Source organism: Miniopterus schreibersii (assembly GCF_964146895.1).
Source record: "Miniopterus schreibersii genome assembly, chromosome: 1".
Classification (NCBI taxonomy): Eukaryota; Metazoa; Chordata; class Mammalia; order Chiroptera; family Miniopteridae; genus Miniopterus; species Miniopterus schreibersii.
The window spans coordinates 106626765-106635220 of NC_138101.1; the positions used below are offsets into that span (position 1 = coordinate 106626765).

At 45.6% G+C, this 8456-nt stretch overlaps 1 pseudogene across 1 annotated transcript; it reads left to right on the plus strand.

Annotated features, from left to right (window-relative positions):
- The first annotated feature begins 3213 nt into the window (after positions 1 to 3213).
- Positions 3214 to 5014, plus strand: LOC308568872 (proton-coupled zinc antiporter SLC30A5 pseudogene; annotated as a pseudogene). The gene has a single exon. The product of its transcript is annotated as a proton-coupled zinc antiporter SLC30A5 pseudogene (transcript).
- Positions 5015 to 8456: the final 3442 nt, after the last annotated feature.

Sequence of the window (8456 nt, forward strand, 5' to 3'; positions counted from 1 at the left end):
CCCACAGATGGCAACAAGTCCCTGGCTTCTTTCCCTCCTCTATCCAAAGGCTGAGCCCGAGTGTAAATCCTACCCTGCATGTACTTGTTTCAGGGATGTTTCTTAACTGCTCCATGCTTCCATGTGTCCATTTATAACAGGAGTTTCAGATGGTTTTTAGGAGGGTTATATGGGCAAAACTAGTTAGCTGGACAATGCTTATGCAAGTGCTCAGTAAGGAGCCACAGAGATTGCCACCCTCTGAGCAGAAACTTAGAGCAGGTCTCAAGCCAAGATTATGGGTGCTTCATTTCATCGGTGAGAAAACTGACTCAGTGTGCCCTTCAAGGCCACATACTGGGTAGATGGCAGGTCTGCGCCTGGGACCAGGCCCCCAACCACTCCCAGACTTTCAGCCTTGCCCCATGTTGCCACCTTGTCTCCTTGGGGGAGGACTCTTTGGGGCTTCCTGGCTGTCATAGTATTTGTCAGTCCAGGGCAGGAGGCATCCACTGGGCCACTGGCTGTTACATATTCCATTGCATACAAGATAGCATAGCCCAATACTTATGAGGCAGGCTCACACTTCAGAACTCCCTTGACAGATTCACTGGAGGACCTCAGGCAAGATCACCACTCAGTCTCAGTTTCCCCCAACATCATTCAAGTGATGGTTATCATGATTACACAGGGGCATGAGATCACGAGTGTGGGCATTGCCACTGTCCCAGGTGTACTTTGTCCTCAGTCACAGAGGTCAGTAAGGCAAGGGTGGACCTGAGTGCACAATAGCTACCATTGAGTAGCTACTATGTGCTGGGCATTGGGCTAAGGGTCTTCCGTGAATTATTGCCCACAACAGGTGAGAACTATTGCCAACCTTTTCCAGCAGATGAAGACTCAGAGGCACTGAGTCACCTGTGTGAGGTTGTGCAGATGCTCGATGGTGGATGAGGCTGAGGTCTGCCTGAGTGTGAAGCACTGCCTTTCCTGCTGCACGAGGCTGCCTGTCCATGGCTGGCAGGCTGGGCTGGGGGTGGGGGAAGAGAGAGGGCAGTCATCCTGCAGAGTGAATGCAGGGGTGCTGGGAACAGGGCAAGTGGTGGATATTAGGTGAACATGGTCATGGGCCTTTAAGTCAAGGTGAAAGAGCAGAGAGCTTGGTCCGCAGAGAGCATTGAGCAAATATTTGTTGGGTGATAATTTTCTGTAGGGCTTCAGGCTGGAGTGTAGGAGCAAGATCTGGTTATGGAGGAGGAGACTGGACAGGTGAGACCAAGTCAGGGAGCTGGAGTCAGGGGCCAGGCTCTGGTCTCTGAGAAGAATCTGTCAGGAGCCTCTTTGCTAAAGGAACCAGTATAGGAAGGAGAGTTGCTAGGGAAACATTGGGGTGGAGGTGTCCTGTGAGGGCTGAGGCCGAGGCTCTGACCCTGGGGCTTTGATATAGAAGAGGGTTGGGACAGGCAGAGGTCAGGTGGTGGTAAGGTCTTTGCCCGCCCCTGGTACCCTGGAATGTATGCATCCAGCTGTGTGGTGGCTGAGTGTGTCTGTGTGCACCTGTGCCTGAGTGTATAGGTCCCCATGGTGGTGCTCTATGCTTGCATTCCTGTGTTCCCCAGCCTGGAAGAGCTACCTCTCACCCCAGAGCTCAAGCCCAGCCTTGGAACCCCAGAGCTCATGCTCAGCTCCTCTCTTTTTCTCACACACCACATCTCATCCATGAGCAAACCTTTGTTAGATCCTCAAAAAGAGATCCCAAATGTGACCCATTTCATCATCTCCCTGCTTGGCCCAAGCCACAACCACACATGCCTAGACTATTACAGTAGCCCCCAAGTTGCCCTTCTGCTCTCTCTCCTGCTCTGTGACAGTCTAACAGGAGCCAGAGTGATCTTTTAAAACCACACTAAATCAAATTGTACCCCTTCCCCGCTTTCCATCTGCAGGGGTTCCTGCCATTTGTAGGATAGATTCCAAACTCCTACTACAGACAAGGCCTCTGTGATCTCAGCTTGGACACACAGCTCCAGGCCCACTGAACTGCTGGCTATTTCTCACATAGGCCAAGCTTTCTGTACCTCAGGGCCTTTGTACTTGCTGTCCCCTCTGTCTAGAATGTTTTTCTTCCCAGATGTCTGTGTGGTTCACACCTCAGTTAATTTAAGTCTTTGTTTACATGTTACCTCCTTGGAGAAGCCTTCTCTGACCAAAGAGTCTTTCTAGCCCTGGCTGGGTAGCTTAGTTTGGTAGAGCATCATCCTGATACGACTAGGTTGCTGTTGGATCCAGGTCAGGGCACATACAAGAATCAACCAACCACTCGGGTGGGAGTGGCCAGGTCTGCTGCCATGGGAGATTGGCGTGCCTGCCCCTGCTGTTCTGTGGCAGAGGTGACACATGAAGAAACCTCGCCCTAGGGGCAGCAGCGGCAGCTCCTGAGCTCCTGGATCGGGGAGAAATACGATGGGGACATGCTAGCCTGCCTGGGCGCTGGTGTTGGTGGTGCCCTCCAACCAGTGGACGTGCCTAGTACTCCGGCACCAGCCTCCAGAGCCTCTCTCTCCATGTGCCTGTGGGCTCGCTCACTTGCCAACCTGGACTCCAGGTTTGCTGCTCTGGACACACTTTCCTGGGCCACTGCCCTGGACTCCACTGGGGTGTCCACAGGACCAGTGTCCTCCTCAACCCCCTGATAGCCCTGAACATCCTCCTTGGTTCAGTGCGTGTCCTGGAGCCCTCTGACCTCTCTGTGCTTCCAGGCTGCTTCTAGCTTTCGTTGGCTCATCTGTTTCCTGCTGCAGAGTGAATGCTTTAAAATCAGGAAGGTTCTGCTTGAACCTGTGGTTTTCAGGGCAGATGGTTCTTAGAACTGCTTTTTCAGATAGAAGAGGATATTTCTGTTGGTGGTTTCTCTCTAAAATGGTAATTTAGTGACTACTTAACCTTTCTGACATCTTCCTATGTAAATTAGGGGAAGGTATCACTGTTGTATCTTCAGGTGAAGAAACCAAATTACAAACAGCTGAACTTCGATGTTCAGGTTAACACCACACATCAAGAATCCAGCCTGTCATCTAGTTTTCTTTTCCTTTCTCGATTTATTTTATTATTAAATAAGATATGTGTGCTCATTGTCAAAAAATTCAAACAGTATAGAAATTCAGAGTAAAAAGAGGAAATTCCTTTTTACCCTCCCACCAGTGTCCCTACTATGTTTCACTAAATTTTTGATCATATGATCTCCTAAAAGCAGTTCACATTGTTCAGTTCATTTTTGTATTAAAACTTGGGACTGCATTTCTTATGGTTTTGTTTTAAAAGCCATTTTCTTCTGGAAAAAGTATTACCAAACACCAGTGGATCAAAATATTTAAACAGGCAGTTGCTGGGTGTATCATTTCATTCTTGTGGTTTTTTTGGCCTCTTTGTGGACCACTAAGGACTTTGCTGCTATTTGAACACAGTGATATTGTTGTCATCTCACTACTCAGTGTTTTGTTCACTAGTTCTGGAGGAGCACCAGCAGAGATGAGGAAGGCTGCGTTTTAAAATTATTATTGTGATCTGCCTATTGCTTTTCGACAATGATGATTTGATGGCTAGAGTGGCTTACACAGCCATTGCCTTCTTAGGTGTAGCAGATCACAAGGGTGGAGTATTGTTACTAGTACTGGCTTTGTGTCAAAAAGTTGGTTTTCATACAGCTTCCAGAAAGCTCTCTATAGATGTTGGTGGAGCCAAATGTCTTCAAGCTTTATCCCATCTTATTTCTGTGCTTCTCTTGTGCTCATGCATCATTGTTCGTTCTGTGATAACTGAGAGTAAAATCGAGTCTTGGTTTTCTCTCATTATACCTTTCACAATGGTTATCTTTTTTGTCATGATCCTGGATTTCTATGTCGATACCATTTGTTCAGTCAAGATGGAAATTTCCAAATGTGCCTGCTAGGGACCCTTCGCCATTTTTATTAGTGCTCTACTTTTTGGAAATTTTTTGGATGCATCCAATAACAGACCAGCTTTGGGCTGTAAATGGAGCAGCACACCAGGAGAGCAATGAACGTGCCCTGTCTGGAGGAGTGATAGTGAGCTCTATGTTCTTCATTTTGTCTGCTAACATTTTATCATCTCCCTCTAGGAGAGGACAGAAAGGTACCTAATTGGATATTCTCCTGAAGGAACACCTCTTTATAACTTCATGGGTGATGCTTTTCAGCATAGCTCCCAATTGATCCCTAGGTTTATTAAGGAATCACTAAAAAAATTCTTGAGAATGACTCTAGGCAGATCTTTTACTTCTTGTGTTTGAATCTGCTTTTTACCTTTGTAGAATTATTTATGGCGTGTTTACCAATAGTCTGGCTCTGATTTCAGATGGATTTCACATGCTTTTTGACCGCTCTGCTTTGGTCATGGGACTTTGCTTCCCTAATGATTAGATGGAAAGCACCAGATTTTTTCTTATGGGTATGGCGGAATAGAAATTCTCTCTGGATTTATTAATGGCCTTTTTCTAATGTGAATAGCTTTCTTTGTGTTTATGGAGTCACTGGCTAGATTAATTGATCCTCCAGAATTAGACACACACATGTTAACACCAGTCTCAGTTGGGGGACTGATAGTAAACCTTATTGGTATCTGTGCCTTTAGCCATGCCCTTAACCATACCCCGCTTCTCAAGGAAGTTGTCACTGAACTGATTACATCCATTCACACTATATGCATGGACACAGTGACCATGGGCACTGTTACAGCCATGTATCTGCAAGTGGAGGCATGAATGCTAACAATGAGATACACACTTGACAGTATTGATATGATTGTATCCACAATTCTTATAGAGCAGTTTGGATGGTTCACTGCTGATCCTCTCTGTTCTATTTTTTTTTTTTTCTACATTAATATTTCTCAGTGTGGTTTCACTGATTAAATGCCTGATAGGTTCTACTACTATTTTTAAAAAATTTATCTTTATTGTTGAAAGTATTACAGATCTTCCCCCCCCCACTGACCCCTTCCACCCTGCACCTGAGACTGCCACCAGAATATGAAAAAGAATTACATCTTGCTTTAGAAATGATACAGAAAATTGAAGAATTAATATCATACCAGGACGCTCATTTTTGGCATCATTCTACCAGTATTGTGGCAGGAACAATTCATATACAGGTGACATCTGATGTGCTGGTACAGCAGGTTACAGGAATACTTAAAAATGCTGCAGTAAACAATTTAACAATTCAAGTGGAAAAAGAGGCATACTTTCAACATATGTCTGGCCTAAGTACTGGATTCCATGATGTCCTGGCTATGACAAAACAAATGGAGTCCATGAAATAGGATTAGGATAGTACTTACATCATGTGAGATAACTGGGAATTACTCCTGGAATATGAACAATGAAGATTAAATGGCTGCATAGTTAGAGTATTGCCAGAAGGAAGAAAATTGCACACAATTATACAGAAACGTTTGCTCATATTTGAAACAAAGTTTAAAGTTCCCTATTAGATCAAGGAATCTTTCTTAAAGGAAATTTAAGCATAGAATGAACCATTCATTGTTCAAGTAAAATCATCATTTGAATTATGTGTATAACAAGAATCTTGACATTTTAGTGAACACGATGTATCACATCATCTTTGAAAATGAACATATATAATGATGGAATTGAGTGAAGACCAACATTACTTCTGTTTACTTCCTGTTAGAAAACATCTCCATTGTAAATAATGTATCTACATGTTTATTACAGACTCAAATGAAATATTTTAGTCAATTTTTTGGCATAGGCCTAGGATAAAAAAAGAATGAAAGTTCTATATTTATGGATTTTCTGTATATAAAAGTAGTTTCTAATTATAACTTAAATCCATTAAGTAAAACCTGTATTCACACTTTAAATGTAAGGTAAATTACTTGAGAGAAACTTCAACCACTGATAGGAGACAAGTAGTGAGAACAGGGAAATATAACATTACAGTTTTTGATGTATTACAAAAACCAACCACTCTAAAATAATTTTTTAAACTTTTGATAAAAAAAAAGAATCAGCCAATGAATGCATGGATAAGTGGAACAACAAATTGATGTCTCTCCCCCCCCAATATCAATACCAATAAAAATTTTTTTCTAAAAGCAAAGAGTTCAGGTTGCGGGCTCATCCCTGGTCATGTAGGAGGCAGCTGATCGATGCTGTGCTCTTGTATTGATGTCTCTCTCTCTCTCTCTCCCTCCCTTCTCTCTAAAAATAAAAATATTTAAAAAACAACAAAGAGTTTTTCTAGTCTTAGTCTTCTGTCCCTGTACCCTGCCTTATTTCTCCTCATTTTACTTATTACCAACTCACAATTATATACACATATGTATTTAGCCTTTTATTATGGAAAGTTTCAAACATATATAGCAATAGAGAAATTAATTCAGTACAGTGGTTCCCCATGTGTCATACCTCAGCTTCAACAGTTATCAACCCTGGGCCGATAGTTTACTCCCCCACATCCCTTGCTTCCCACAGACTCCACATATCGCACAATCTCATATGCAAACACTTCAGTACAAAAGGGAGATTTTACATGTATCTGTTTGTTAGGAGGCAGCCTTCAGGGCAGTTGGTGTTTGTCTGTCCTTCTCACAACTGTGTCCCTAGTGCCTGCACAGTGCCTGGCTCATCACAGGTGACTTGGGATGTCTACTAGGCCATGTCTCAGGTGCAGGTTCTGGTTTGCACAGGCCCGCTGCTGTCAATGAGTTACATCTGCACATAACTGTGTGCACAGCTGCATGTGGGAGTCCAATGAGCATGTGTGCATGTGCATGTGTGCTGCTACAGCAGCTGGTATCTGGATGCATGCTTCTGCCCTGACGTCATCTCCCACCCCCCAGGACCTAGGACTTGCTCTCTTTTTCTCAGCAAGGCGTGGGTGTGAAAGGGTGAGGGGGTATGCACCAGTCCCTGTGCCACCCTCTGGAGGGCTGGGCTTGAGGCCAGGGTGGCCTGGAGAGCTTTTCCCTGTCCTCCGGCTATGCCATCCTAGCTGGCAGAGTGGGCAGCCTCCTTCCTCCCTGGCACTAAAGTTTAGCCCAGCATTGCTGGCATCAGCTGGGTGGGTTTGGGGTATGCATGTATGAAGGGTGACCAACTCTTAAGGCTCCCAGAATGACCCCTGGGTAGGTGAACAATTGAGTCCACTCAAATTGGGGCAACTGGGTACAGAGTTCTAGCCCAAGGTCTCAGCAGTACCCCCACCCCCATTTCTGCATCTTAAAAGAGCTAGCCCTGGAAGGTGGGCAGTAGTGGAAGAACATGCCTCCAGCCCAGCACCAGGTTTACCCCTGGAGGCGACTCCCTATCAGATCAAGCGTTCAACAGCTTCTTTCAGCCTGATCCTCAGAGCCCGTCTCCTCCAGGAAGCCTGTGTTCTGGCCCTCCCCGAGCCCATCTGTCCCATCGTCCCCTCTTCCTACAAGATAGGCCAGATGGTCCCAGCCCACCCCACCCCCAACCTCAGGGAGAGTCCTCTAAATGGGGTGGAGGTGGGGAAGGGGAAGTCAGAAAGGAGCTGCCAGCTTCTGCCTAGAGCTTGAATCCTTGCTGCATACCTCATTCTCCCTTCTAGAACCCACCAAAGGAGAGTACTTCAATGCCCTCTTTTCCAGATGGGGAATGCGTGCATTTGGCTTTCCAGGAGGACAGAATTTGTTGAACACCTTCTGTGTGCCAGGCACTGTGATGGCTGTAATAAATTATAATAATTACAACATCAACTTTGAACATTTGTTAAGCACAATATCCCAGACCCATATGCTAGGCAATTCAAAACCACCATTATAACAGCACTAATTATATGGTCAACATTTAATGAGCATTTCCTATGTGCCTGGTGCTATTCTAAGAACTTTGCCACAACAATAACCCTTTGACCAGTTGCTCTGTTTTGATAAGTCCTAACTCAGGCAGAGAAGTCGGAGCTGGACTGGGCCTCCAGCTAGCCACATCTCATGGATGCTGGTAGGGGTGGGAAATGGGGCAGAAATGAAGTCAGGAGATGGGGCTCTAGGCAGAAAGCAGGCATCAAGCTCCCCAGGCCTAGATCCATACTCTCTGGGGTCAATGATCCCACCTGAGTTAGAACAGGTAGGTGGACTTGCACAAGTTCATTGGGCAGACAGTTACCCCGCCTGCCCTCCCCCTCCTTCAGTTCATGGGTTCTTTCCCTAGACTCTGAGGTTCTCAGGGCAGATCATGGGGCAGAAGGCTGAAGTCCTGTGGTCTGGAATCTTCTTGGGGTTCACGGGTCCTGCCCCAGCTGCCTGTCTAGATGCCATGCCCACAAGGCAACCTCAGCAGGGGTGACTCAGAAGGGGACTTTCTGCCCCAAGTCATTACCTTCCAGGAGCGTCCAGGCACTGCCAGCTTCACGCATACGCCTGCTTGCTCAATGGCCCTTTAGAACAGGCTCCATCTTCCCCAACAA